The 13,109-nt window shown below is 42.0% G+C and overlaps 1 protein-coding gene and 1 non-coding gene across 10 annotated transcripts in view; one reads left to right on the plus strand and one right to left on the minus strand.

The window, feature by feature from the left end:
• RHBDD1 (rhomboid domain containing 1) overlaps positions 1 to 13,109 on the plus strand; it is a 164,414-nt gene that overhangs the window by 127,865 nt on the left and 23,440 nt on the right. The gene's annotated exons all lie outside the window — the stretch shown is intronic.
• LOC129032265 (small nucleolar RNA SNORA48) lies at positions 6,069 to 6,202 on the minus strand. Its single transcript, XR_008501280.1, has one exon. It is a non-coding gene; the product is annotated as a small nucleolar RNA SNORA48 (small nucleolar RNA).

The following is a 13,109-nucleotide window of genomic DNA, read 5'->3' on the forward strand; positions in this document are numbered from 1 at the left end:
CATACCATATGCTTTCTTACATGTAAAGTTTGTACGTTTCTACCTATTTTGATGCCTTTTCTGAAAATAAAGATAGTCTTATTTAGGCCACTGGTAGGTTTATGGTACCAAAAATTTGAAGATGGTTGGTTACTTTGATCCAAAGTTGAGCCCTCTTCTCTTGGATGTAAATCGCCTACTTTTTTGAGTGCTTTTGTTCTCGAGCAGGGGTTCTCAACCTTGGCACTATTGGAACTTTGGGCTGGATGATTCCTTGATTCCTTGTCGAGGTGAGTGTGACTGCCCTGTGTATTGTGCGGTGTTGAGTAGCATCCCTGGCTTCTACCCACTAGATGCAAGTGCACCTCTCCCCTAGTTCTAACCCCCAAAAGTGTCCCCAGATGTTGCCAGTTGTCTCCTGGGGAGCAAAATCACCCCTGGTTGAGAACCGCTATGCTTCAGAGTAACTTAAGATAAAAAAAAGAATCCAGTAAAACTTCTATATAGAACACTTATAGCAGCTGTAGCAAAATCAGTAAAGCACCTTTTCTTGGAATCATTTACCAGGCATCATGGTACAGAACCCAGATTTGGAATGATATTCCTTGAATTACAATACCTCCTTCCTATTTTTTCAGCATTAAGCTCCCTCTGGTCCTCTTAGATAGAAAGTAGAGTTGTGCTTGGCAGTAAAGTAGCTTATCTAAAACCCTTTTACTTTTCTTTTTGTTAGCAGATACACTGGGCTCTCCACATTCATGGAATTAACATTTGAAGTTTTGATTACTTGCAGGTGACCCCAATGTTCTGAGTAATCAACTCCCAGTGTTCTTTGTCTTCCTTTCCAGTTCATTGATTCCTTACTTTGTGGTCTTGCTCTCCTCCCTCCACTGCTTAGATTTCTGGTCCTTATAAATACCTTCCATGCCCTTGCTTCTCAGCCTTTCTTCCACTTACCTGGAAAAATCCCAGACTTGAGTGAGCCTGGCCAGTAGGCTTCTTGGAATGTGGATCTGGCAGCTAAGCCTTATTAGAGAACATGACTCAGCAGAGCAGACTGAGCCTATTATACATGCACATTAACCTCTCAACTATCCTAGACGTCCCTAAGAAAATGGAATCCACCCCTAAGTAATGCCCCCAACCTCCCATCATGAAAACTACAAACGAACCTGTTCTGTACTCACCACCCCCTACTTTACTCGTTCCTTCCTGACACCTGAGCAGGGAAGTCTTCCCTTTTCAAAAGCTAATCCTTCACTCACCTACCCCAGCTTCTCAGAAAAATATTTTGTCATTGATTATCCCCTTTTCCCTTGTGTCTTCAGCCTCTCAGTCTCTACTGGATCCCTTCCATCAACACTGAAACATATTCTTAGTCTCTCTCCTCTCCTATCTTGAGAGAGAGAGGAAGAGAGCAAGTGAATATGCAATAACACACAGCAGCCTTTCAGTAACCATCCTTCCCCGTTCCATTTACATTCATATTGTCCTCTTCAACTTTGAATCTTGCCTGTACTACTACAGTCGTGTTGCTACTCCCATTATTCCAATGAAACAGTTCTAGCTAAGTTCCCCTACACCCTCTATGTTGCTAAGGCCTGGAGTCACTTTCCTTCCCCAAATTTACTTAACATAGTTAACTACTCCTTCCTTGAAACCATACCTTTTTTCTTTCTTGTTTTCCCAATGTCACACTTTCCTGGCTTTCCTACTATGGTCTGGTCTCTTTCCTGGGTCTTCTTTGCATGCCCACCCACCTCCACTTTACCTTTGAATATCAGCCTTCCTAATGACTTAATTCTAGGTCGTCTTTTCTTCTCCCAAGGCTTTAGTTGCTATTTATATGCTGGCAACTTCCAAATTTATCTCTTCAGCCCAGTTTTCTTTCTGAGCCTCTAAAATTGCATATAAACATACTCAAGGACATCTCAGATGCATCATGTACAAACTGAATTTATAATTCTTTTATACCTTTGCAACTCATTCCTTTTGGCCTTTTGGACGTAGTGAGTAACCAAGCCTTCTTGATCGTAACTCAACATACATCTCAAATCCTTTCACTTCTTTTTACATCCATTAGTGAAAGCCACTGTTCTTTACAAACGGATAGTAGAAGGTGAGGATGTAGAAATAAGAGCCAGGTCACACAGGGCCTTTTAGGCCATCTAGGACTCTGATTTTTCTCGGAATGAGATGGACCCATTAGAGGGTTTTGCTCAGAGGAGTAACATAATCTAACTCAACTTAGAAGGACCACTGTGGCTGCTGTATTGAGAATAATTTGTAGAGCAGCATAGTGGGTTGAATGTTATCCTCCGAAAGATATGACCACCCAGAACCTCCAAGTATGACCTCCTTTGAAATAAGGCTCTTTGCAGGTAATTAAGGTAAGGATCTCAAGATGACATCATCCTGGGTTAGGGTCAGGTGTCCTGATAAGAGACAGAAATGGAGAAAGCAGACACAGATGAATGAGCCATGTGAAGACAGATTGGAGAACAGTCACAAGCTAGGGAACACCAAGGATGGCCAGCACCACTCAAGCTGGGCTAGAGGCATGGAATGGGTTCTCCTGCAGAGCATCCAGAAGGAACCAACCGTGCCAACAACCTTGATGTCAGACTTCTGGCTTCCCAAATGGCAAGAGAATAAAGTTCTGTTGTTTTAAGGAACTCAGTTTGCAATAATTTGTTATAGCAACCCTAGGAAACTGATACAAGCAGCAAGGGTAAAAGCGGAAGGCCAGTTAGGAGTCCATTGCAGTAATCCAGGCAAGAGAGGACTGCGGCTCCACTTAGGTAGTAGCTGTGGAGGAGGTGTGAAGCGGTCAGCTTCTGGACACATTTTGCAGTAAAACAAAAGGATTTTTTGACAGAATGCTTGCAATTGTGAGAGAGAGAAGTGAAGAATGACTAAGGTTTTTGGCCAAAACCACTGGAAAATTGGAAGTAGTTCAGGTTTACAGGAATTAGAGTTCAGTCTCAGAGTTGTATACATTGAGAGAATTAGTAGTGCTCCATGTGCCATCATCCTGGACCCCTGTTGACTTTTAGGGATGGCACCATGTTTGAGAGGCTACAGAAGAGACCAGAGCCAGTGAACAAGACATAGAGTTTATAGAGAGGACTTACAGCATAGTCCAGTGTCAGCGGCCTAGACAGGAGAACCGCAATTGCTTGAAAAAGCATGAAGTTTATAGCAAAGACACAATGAAAAAAAAAAACACGGGCCAATATCATTGATGAACATAGACAGAAAAATCCTCAAAAAAATACTAGCAAACTGAATATAGCAGCACATCAAAAAGTTAATTTACCATGATCAAGTAGGCATCATTCCTGGGGTATAAGGTTGGTTCAACATACGCAAATCAATAAATGTAACTCGCCACATAAAACAAAAACCATATGATTGTCTCAATAAATTGCTAGTTTTTCCATCATTATTTAGGAGAGTAGTTAACTAGTGTTAAATAAATAGATCCTTGATGCTACTCATCTTGGAGCTATGGAGAGTTCCCCAGGTGAGAAGCAAGTCAATCACAAGAAAATGCCAGCAATTTGGACCATCTGTCCTTGCACTCTTCACCATAAGGCTCATCCTTGGTATCAGTTTTCTCTGCCTATGGTACCTAACTATATAGATGGGATTCTCCTAGGGGGCCTCCTCAGTAGCCCGAAAGCAACACTGTTCAGTAGAAGTATCTGCAGTAACGACGTGCTCTGTGTTTTCATTATCCAATATGGTAGCCGCTAGCCACAAGTGCTGAGCATGTGGAATGTATTTACAAATGGATAGTAGGAGGTGAGGATGTAGAAATAAGTACAATGTAGTGCCACTGAGCAATTGAGTTTTCAGCTATACATAATTTTAATTCATATAAATGTAAATAGCTATGTGTGCCTGCTGGCCATTTTATCAGTGCAGATCTAGAGCATTTGTTCTAAAAGTGTTGCCTGGAAGCTTGTTAGAAATGCATATTTTTGGACCCTGACCTCAAACTCCTGGGCTCAAGCAATCCTCCCACCTCATCCTTCTGAATAGCCAGCCGAGACTACAGGCATAGGCCACCCATTCTTTTTAATTTTTTTTTTTTTTTTTGGTAGAAATGGGAGTAGGATGGGTTGTGGGGAGGTTGGGAGCATAGGAGATGTACCGCACCAGAAGCTTTGCGTGTGAGACCCGGGATTATGTGTTTTAATAAGCTCTGTGGGTGATTCTGTTGTACAGTAAAATTCGAGAACCATTGCTGGGTCCCACTCTCAGAGTTCCTGATTTAGTTGTTCTGGGATGGGGTCTGAGAATTTGCTTTTCTCACAAATTCCCTGATGATGCTGTGATGCAGATCTGGAAATCATCTGAGAACCTGTTATAGAAGATGGACCAACTCTTTGTGAGGTGGCCCCAGTTCCCAAGAGTAAATTGCATAAATCCCACATAACAAATATTTCAAGTCAGGATCTCCCAAGCATACCCTCCATACTTGATGAAAATCTTCCTAGCTTTTTTCCTGTGATCTGGTAACAAACTGTGTCTGGCTCATAGGAGGGCTGTTAAGTACTTGTTGAATTATTAAAGAGATTATATAAACTAGCCTGAATAAAATATCTGAAGTTGATATTTTCCCACCTATATCCCACCTATAACTTTCTGCATGTGATGGCTTTTTGGCCTTCATGATAACCTATTAGTGGAATTCCACTTTTCTGATCCGTAATTCTACAACTCGTTGTAGAAGTCATTGTTGTAGTAATTTTTCTCTCTGTAGCTTGATAAATTTTAATTGTTATAGTGGAAAGAAGGTAATTCTTAACTAGAGAAGGGTGTAGTATGTCCACACCCCGAAGAGGCATTTGCAAATGTGTGTGTGAGAGGGCTTTTGGGTTGTTGAAATGATGGGAGTCAGGGTAAAGGGGGTACAATTTTCATTCAGTGCCAGGGGCCCAGGAATGTTAAATACCCTGCATGCACAGGACTGTCCTGTACCATGAAGAGAAACTCTGTAACCTGTTGGTAGGTGACAGTAATATTTCTTCAGTAAAATTACTTCTAAGGCCATGACTCTCTTCTGCTAGTTATATCTCTTCATGAGCATTTTTTATGAGTTTTACTTATCTCATAGGAGGGTGAGGCACCCTCTGTCCTGCTCTTGCATAACATAATTTAATTCTTGCAGCAAATATTTAGTGCTGTGTAGTTTACAAAGATAGGAGACATGAGCCTACCTACAAAGAAGTTACAGTACCAGCAATAAGCTGGAAATGATGTAAGAGTTGTATAAACTGGAGGAACACAGAGGGGATATTACCTGGTTTTTCAGTTAAGGTTCAACCAGGAGACAAAACCAGTGGAGACATATATTAAGAGCTATTATTGCAAGGAAGTGCCTATATGATTGTGGAGGCTGACCAGGCAAGTCCAAAATCTGTAGGGCAGGCCTTCAGGAAGGGTGAGCAGGAACTGTCAGGCGCATGGCTGAAGCTGCAGTCCACAAGCAGAATTTCTTCTTCTTCAGGGAAGTTTCAGCTCTGCTCTTAAGGCCTTTTAACCAATCGAATCAGGCTCATCCACGTTATCTAAAATAATCTCCCTTAAAGTCAGCTGATTATGGACTTTAATCACATCTACCAGATGCCTTCACAGCAGCACCCTGATTAGTGGTTAATTGAATAACCTGAGATGGTAGCTTAGCCCACTTGTTGTTGTCAAAAAAGAGCATCACACTTGGAGATTGAATGTTTGAGCACTCTCTCTGAAACATGTGGCATTTGTTCTGACCCTTGAAAATGGGAAATTTTTAAGTGGGGCAGTTGGCATTCTAGAGGGGGTGACTATTAAAAATTAACCAAAGGAAACAATAAAAGAAGCCAAGGCATGAAAGTATAATCGGTGTTTGCAGAATGGCTAGTTGTTGCTATGTGGCTTTTTGCTGAACCTCAGCTCTCAGTTTCCTCATCTGAGGAGTGGGTTTAGTACTTGTCATAACTGTCCTCCAAGGTGGAAGGAGATGATATTTGAGGGTGCCTTTTGGAAACAGTAGACACTATGAATGCTAAGGGATTTTTTTTCTTTCTTTCTTTAACCATCCATGTGTCCAAGGCATGGACCAGGCATGGACACAGGCCAAAAGCCAAGCTGGGATAAACAAGGGGTTGCTTTGTCTCTGGCTGATGTGAGATGGGCTCCACCAACTAGAAGCTACTCTTCCCATGTCAGAACACTGAGGTGTTTTATAGTCATGGTGGTGGTGACAGTAGCATTGCTGAGAGTGTGAGGTTGGTGTGATAAAAACCAAAGGCTCAGCGGGTAACACAGAGCCTGATTGTTGCAGGCTTTGTCTAAAATTTGTGTTTTTAAGAAAAAAAAAAAAAGTGACATTCCTTGACCTTAGTTTAGACCTAAAGGGCTAAAAGAATGAAAAACATCCCTGTATATAAGTCTGTGCCCAACTGTCACAAAGAGGCAATAGCCATCTGCTGTGGGCTAAGACAGCTCAGCCTTTTTTTTTTTTTTTTTTTTTTCTTTTTTTTTTAAAGAAGTAGACCTGTTTTTGATGCTTGAGATATTAGGGGTGAGGGAGAGTCATTTATTATAAACGTGTTGAATACTTTGCCTAAATAGGGAAAGGAAGTTAAACTACATCCAGGGAAGCTGTTCCAAGTTTCTTAGGTAACGGCCATTATGGCCAATTGACTCCGTCACCAAAGAAAGCACCAGAAAACGATGCTAATGTGAGTCCCGTTTGACAGACTTCTTTCCTTTTCAGAGCTGTGTCCTACAAACCAATCTCCCCCAATTGTTAAAGCCATATGCATTTTGAAGGAAATGTAATCCATATGTTCCTGAGTCACTTATGCCTAAGTCATTAAAAAGTTATTTTTTAAATGTGATTTCATGTTTGAAGTCATTTTAGAGTATTTTTAGTAGACTCTCATTCTTCATATGCTAAATTTTTCTTGGTTTGTTTTCTTGTTTTATTTAAACACACTGTATATCATCTTAACACATCCTGTGGTGAGGCACAAAGGGAATCTTGAACTCAGAAGGAGGGTCGGTGTACTGGACTGACACATTTGAGGCAGTTTCTATTTTCAGAAGTTTACAACTGTTTCCCCCCCCCCCCACTTAATTTTTAATTTTATGTCCTGGGCTACTTTTAACCTGGTCACATCATCATCCCAGCCCTCTCCCACCCCATTCCTCAAATGGTTGTGCGTGAAGAAGAAAAGGGAAAAGAGAAAAATGACAAAGAATAAAATCACATGGCCTCCTAGGATATATTTCTGTGCTGTGTTATGTGATCCTTTCTTCCCAGAATTGAATGTATTTTCCTCTTTTACCTACTGTTGTTGCTAGCTGGGAGAATTAAGGTGTTTCTTAAAATGTCAACAAAAGAGAGAAATAAAACTGAATTGAGGAGCAGTCTCTAGCTTCTCATTTTTAGGACAAACAGAAGATGGTGTCTGCTTAGAACTGAAACTAATTGAAAAATGGTTTCATTTTTTACTAAAATAAGCTTTTTTTTCCCCTTTTTAACCTTTGTCTGTTTGGAGTCTTATGATGTGGACCAAGTTTTATCTGTACATGAAGCATCCTGGTTTGTGTGTGAATTTGTCCATCGTGAACATCTGTTGGCTGCCAGAGGGCATGGAAGCAGCCTTATTTTTAGGCACTGGTAGAGGTCCGTTTCTCTTCTGAGTGCCTGCTCAGGCAGCAGGTGTGTAGCATCAAACATAGTGAGAGGCATTCACCACCTGGAGGAATAAAGATGTAAGGAGTTAACAATTTTACTTTTCATCTCTGCCAGCCTGTGAAATATTTTCCAATGTACTTTTTTTATTTGGTTCTTGAAACTGCCTTGAGGACCATTGTTTTTGTTTGTTTTCATAAATAAATTGAGGCTCAGGGATGCGACTTTCTTCAGTATTTCACAAGGCAATCTTGGCAGCTGGTGTGTGCCTCGGAGAGGAGGGATGTCCTGCCCATCATGTGGGGACATTTGAGGACCTTCGGGGACTTTTACTTTTGAAAGCCCTGCCCCACATCATTTCAAGTGTATTAAAACATATGCAGTCTCTTATCTGTCCCACAGATCCCGTGTATAATATATATCATCATATATGTGAGTTGAGTTATAAATAGTTGAGATGGTACATTTCGTAGACACTTAATTAAATGTTTATTACTTTTAATTTTATAGTTTCTGTTTCATTTTGGAACCAACTAATTATTTTGAGGTCTGGAACATTTTCATGGGCCTTTAAAAAACTCACCCTCCCTGAGTGCTGTCCCTACAGTGGCTGAAGCTGCCTCTTGCTCTCATTCAGTCCTGTTTCCCTCCTCACACCTGTGGCAGAACCGAGGCAGGTGCTTACTAAATACTTGTTGGTGAATGCCCAAGTGAGTGAGAGAAGGAATAGAAGAAGTAAGTGAATAAGTGAAGTACAAGTAAGTGGCAAAGTCTAGTGTCGAAGGACGTCTGAACCCTTTGCGGGCTCATTTCCTTTGCACTGTCATCACAGTGAAGCAGAACTGGCATCTTCAAGCTGTGTATCAAAGTGTATTCCTCCCCATTTCTCATTGTTTTGTTCCAAGCCAGTTTTCTTCTCTGTTACAGCTAAGGCATGAGAAAGAATAGACTACCAGGTTATTTGACTTTTGATAGCTTCATGAAGCAGCAGTAGCCACTTTCAGGTCATAATCCATTCTTTTCTCTCTGTTTAGTTGCTATAGTTTATTTTTTTGCCTTGCAAATATGGGATAAATATGGCTACTAATATTCAAATATTCAGAAAAGTTTCTTGACAAAATTAGAGAAGTGTTTTTTGCCTGTTGTTTCTTTTGGTTTGTTTTCTTTAGAATACTAGACATTTGCTCTAAGTTATCTGTCATGTGATTTGTGTGTTTTGTTGAGATATGATTTTTTTTTTAATCCAAAGGTGGATTTTTGTGGCCTTTCTTCAAAGCTCTAGAATTTGGTGGCAAGGAACTTATTGAACATGATAGAAAACTAGAGAGAAAGTGAAAGCCCACTTCTTTTTTTTTTTTTTTTTTTAATTTTACTTTCAGTTCTTGGATACATGTGCAGAACATGCAGGTTTGTTACGTAGGTCACATGTGCCATGGTGGTTTGCTGCACCCATCAGCCCATCATCTACGTTTTAAGCCCCACATGCATTAGGTCTTTGTCCTAATGCTCTCCATCCCCTTGCCCCCTAACCCCCAACAGGCCTTGGTGTGTGCTGTTTCACTCCCTGTATCCATGTGTTCTCATTGTTCAACTCCCACTTACAAGTGAGAACATGCGGTGTTTGGTTTTCTGTTCCTGTGTTAGTTTGCTGAGAATGATGGCTTCCAGCTTCATCTCTGTCCCTGCAAAGGACATGATCTCATTCTTTTTTATGGCTGCATAGTATTCCATGGTGCATATGTGCCACATTTTCTTTATCCAGTCAATCATTGATGGAAAAAGCCCACTTCTTAAGAAAGAAACACAAAGGTGCAAATGACAGCAGAGAAGAGAGAGATGGGGATTACCTAAAGAGCAGAGCCATCCTCCTCTTTCTCAGCCTTGCTATGCCCCCTGGAAAAAGGGGTCTGCCCATATGAGTGGGCCTGGGAAGCCTGCTCCACCCAGTTCATCTGGACTCCCAGGGTCACTAGATGGCACCAGGGCAGACACGAGCCACACTCAAAACCCTGCAGTGCTGCTTCATGGGCAGAGCTTCTGGGTCAAGGCAGGAGCTGGAAATGGTGGAACTTGCCCTCTATCTATGAAATTTTTTGAGTCTGTCATTCAGCAAATAATGACTGGACACCTATGATAGTGACACGACAGTGAATGGCACAGACTGGTCTCTCAAGTCCAGGGCTCTCTGCTCACACTCGGCCAAGCTCTTGCTCTTTAAGGGTGTCTTTCATGACGTCTATTTGAAATGTTTTGGTTTTTGTCAGGTTTTGGTTGGGTTATAGGTAGGTACACAAGTTACCACGTGTATTCAGAAGGCCGAATCCCTCCATTTATCAACTGAAGTTAAAGAAAGGAAGGAAGCCTGTAGCAAAAAAAAAAAAAAAAAAAATGCAGGTTCCCCCCACTGCTATATGATTTTCTATATTTATGTTTTAATTTCTTGGTAGGCCTGGACTTCAAAGTAGAGATTCAGAGCCCTACCTGAGTTTGGGTTGTGCTCTGTGGCTGCCATCCTTCCTCGCAGAAGTTCCTCCCTGGACTTCAGCCTCAGGGTTCTTGTTCACTTTCAGTATTTCCTTTTTGCAGTGTATATGTGTGTGTACAAAACTATATAATGTTGATTGTCCTTAAATGATCTTCTTCTAAACTCATCCAAACCATTTAATTTGTAGCAGGAATCCCAAAGTATATCCTCCCCAGAGAAAGAATGAGATTTGCCTGGCATCAAGTTAAGGAAATCATCACTCAAAAAAATTGTGTAAGACATTTTCCTGTGCTAGAGATGCTGGTGACCACGAAGTGGGTGCCTGGGGGAGATGTCTGGCCTCATTGTCTGGGCAAGTTGGGAAGCAGGTATTTGCCTGTTCCCCTTTCCATTCTGCTTCCTCATTGGCTTTGCCATTTACCCAACTGCCCCCATTCTAAGAGTGGTGCTTACTGATCAAGAGCAAAGCTCTACTGCCTTAGGAGTATTTCATAAAATGATTCCTAGATGTAATATTCACTCTCTTCCCTGCCTAGTCCCCTTCAGCAAGGACCTCTCTAACATTTTGTTTGAATTGTTTTCTTCCAGAGACAAAGGTAAGTTAGATCAAGAGTAAACAGATGGAGACGTTCATTCTTAGAAGCAGCAAGCATTTTTTATCATTGTTATTGTCGGAGCAAGTGAAAACCAGATGAGAAGAGCCTTGACCTGCCTCCTTCACTAGCAGAAGTGAAGTAGATCGTATCTTTCTTGCGGCATTCCTGTGAGTGTTAGAACAACTCTGGAGCCCATGAATAAGGCTACTGTGTGTTAGAATTGTGATTCTGCCTGTTCATCCTCCTGGCTGCCCACCCCTGACAATCTCCTTTTCGTTTGCATGGGCTCTTTGATAGCAGAGTGGCTGCCTCTCTGCAATGAGCTTGAGGGTTTTGTGGGGAAGAGGCCCAGCGCCCCTCACCACCTTTCCACATGCTTACCTCCTTAGCCAGTTTCACAGGCCTTGACAGATGGCCGGCATTTGTCTCACCTGCGATTCCTTTTTACACAGCACTCAGTGTAACACTTCAAACAAATAATTAGCATTCTGAGTCTTCTCTGCCCTGTTCATAGAATGTGGGGAGGTTCTGCTGAAGAGGGACTTGAGCCCAGAGTGTTGTATGGGTGTTGCCCTATTTTATGTTATGTTATGTTATGTTGTGTTATGTTATGTTATGTTATGTTATTTTTGATATGGAGTCTCGCTCTGTCGCCCAGGCTGGAGTGCAGTGGTGCGATCTCGGCTCACTGCAAGCTCCGCCCCCCAGGTTCACGCCATTCTCCTGCCTCAGCCTCCTGAGTAGCTGGCATTACAAGCGCCCGCCACTACGCCTGGCTAATTTTTTGTATTTTTAGTAGAGACGGGGTTTCACCGTGTTAGCCAGGATGGTCTCTATCTCCTGACATCATCATCCACCTGCCTTGGCCTCCCAAAGTGCTGGGATTACAGGCGTGCGCCACCGCGCCCGGCCTGGGTGTTGCTCTTTTGAGTCCTGAGTGTCAAGGTATTAACTTCTTTAGAGTCACTCTTTCATTGAACAAGGATGTACAAAAGAGACATCTAGTTATTAGATTCTTCTGATTTGGTTCTAAAATAAATGGGAATGTACCTGTGGAAGTGATTTGCATAGATTTCCAGGCACCAGGATCCTCTTTAGTGTCCCGCACCCAAGAGCAGGGTGGATACTCCCTGCAGGCTGAGAGTCGTGAACCGTACAGTGCTCATGGTGTCATTGTATAATTGGAGATCACTCTTTTCAGGTACCTCGCCAGCGCATGGCTCAGGCACATCCTGGAGATCTTGGTGCTCCCATTACCATTTTCGGGCCGTGTATCTCTTCCAGGCTGTGCTCCTGTGGCACAGACGAGGCCTAGTTCCACTGCTCTGATGGCCACACATGAACCAGCAGCAGTGACTCCTTGGTACGTGGAGAGAACTGGGACTCTTAGTGGGTAGCAAGGAAATTACGTTTTTAAAACCACCAGCTCCTCCTTCCATTTAGTTGGCAGTTCCATTTCTAACATAAAATCTTTCAGATCTGAGCTCTCCTAGGGCCTCCCAAGATTTAATATGGTGCCCCAGAATGATAAATGAGAATAAAGAGAAATTCTTCATAACAGGACCATGTAGAAAAGGTGGAATCAATGCCCGTGAGGTAATTAACTTGATTGTGGTACTCATTTCACTACACACACAAACACACACACACACACACATATCTATAAATACATATATAAAATCATCACGTTGTACACCTTAAACTTATACCGTTTTATCTGTCTGTCAGACCTCAATAAAGCTGGAGGTGAGGGAGGCCCGAACTCAATGACAGTTTGCTTTCCTCAGAATGGCCATGGGGTGAGGGAGGACCCTGCTCCTAGAGGGAGCAACTTCTTGATTTTCCTTTCTTTCTTATTTCCCCCTGGGGCCACCCAGAAGCCAGGCCAGTCCTTACTCAAATGATAGAAAACCTTGTTAGTCCTCCTAATGAAATGGGCAGTTTGGTACAGAAGAGGGGAATCTGCTTGGATTTAAAGATGGCGTCAAACTATTGTCCAATGCAGGGAAATACATTTATTTCTACACAAAGAAGGAACTCTTTAAAATCTGTTAGGCTGGGAATTTTCAGCAATGATCTACACATAAACTCCTTAAGTATTGCCTTCTGTACTGACATATTAAAAGTTATGATGATGCTTAGGAACTATATATTATTTAGAAAATATTTGAAAAGAGATAATACACAAAGCAAGATTTCATTGTCGCAAGCAAGATTACCTTGTCCCTCTGAGGGTTCTGATTGAGTGCATTTGGCTGCAGGAGTAATGTAAGTGGCCCCAGGGTTGTTGTGTTCTGTATCTAGATCTGGGGAACAGTCACACTCATGGTTCCAGTTGAAAATAGGTCTCCTGCCC

The sequence above is a fragment of the Pongo pygmaeus genome, chromosome 11, assembly GCF_028885625.2.
Source record: "Pongo pygmaeus isolate AG05252 chromosome 11, NHGRI_mPonPyg2-v2.0_pri, whole genome shotgun sequence".
In the NCBI taxonomy this organism is placed as follows: domain Eukaryota; kingdom Metazoa; phylum Chordata; class Mammalia; order Primates; family Hominidae; genus Pongo; species Pongo pygmaeus.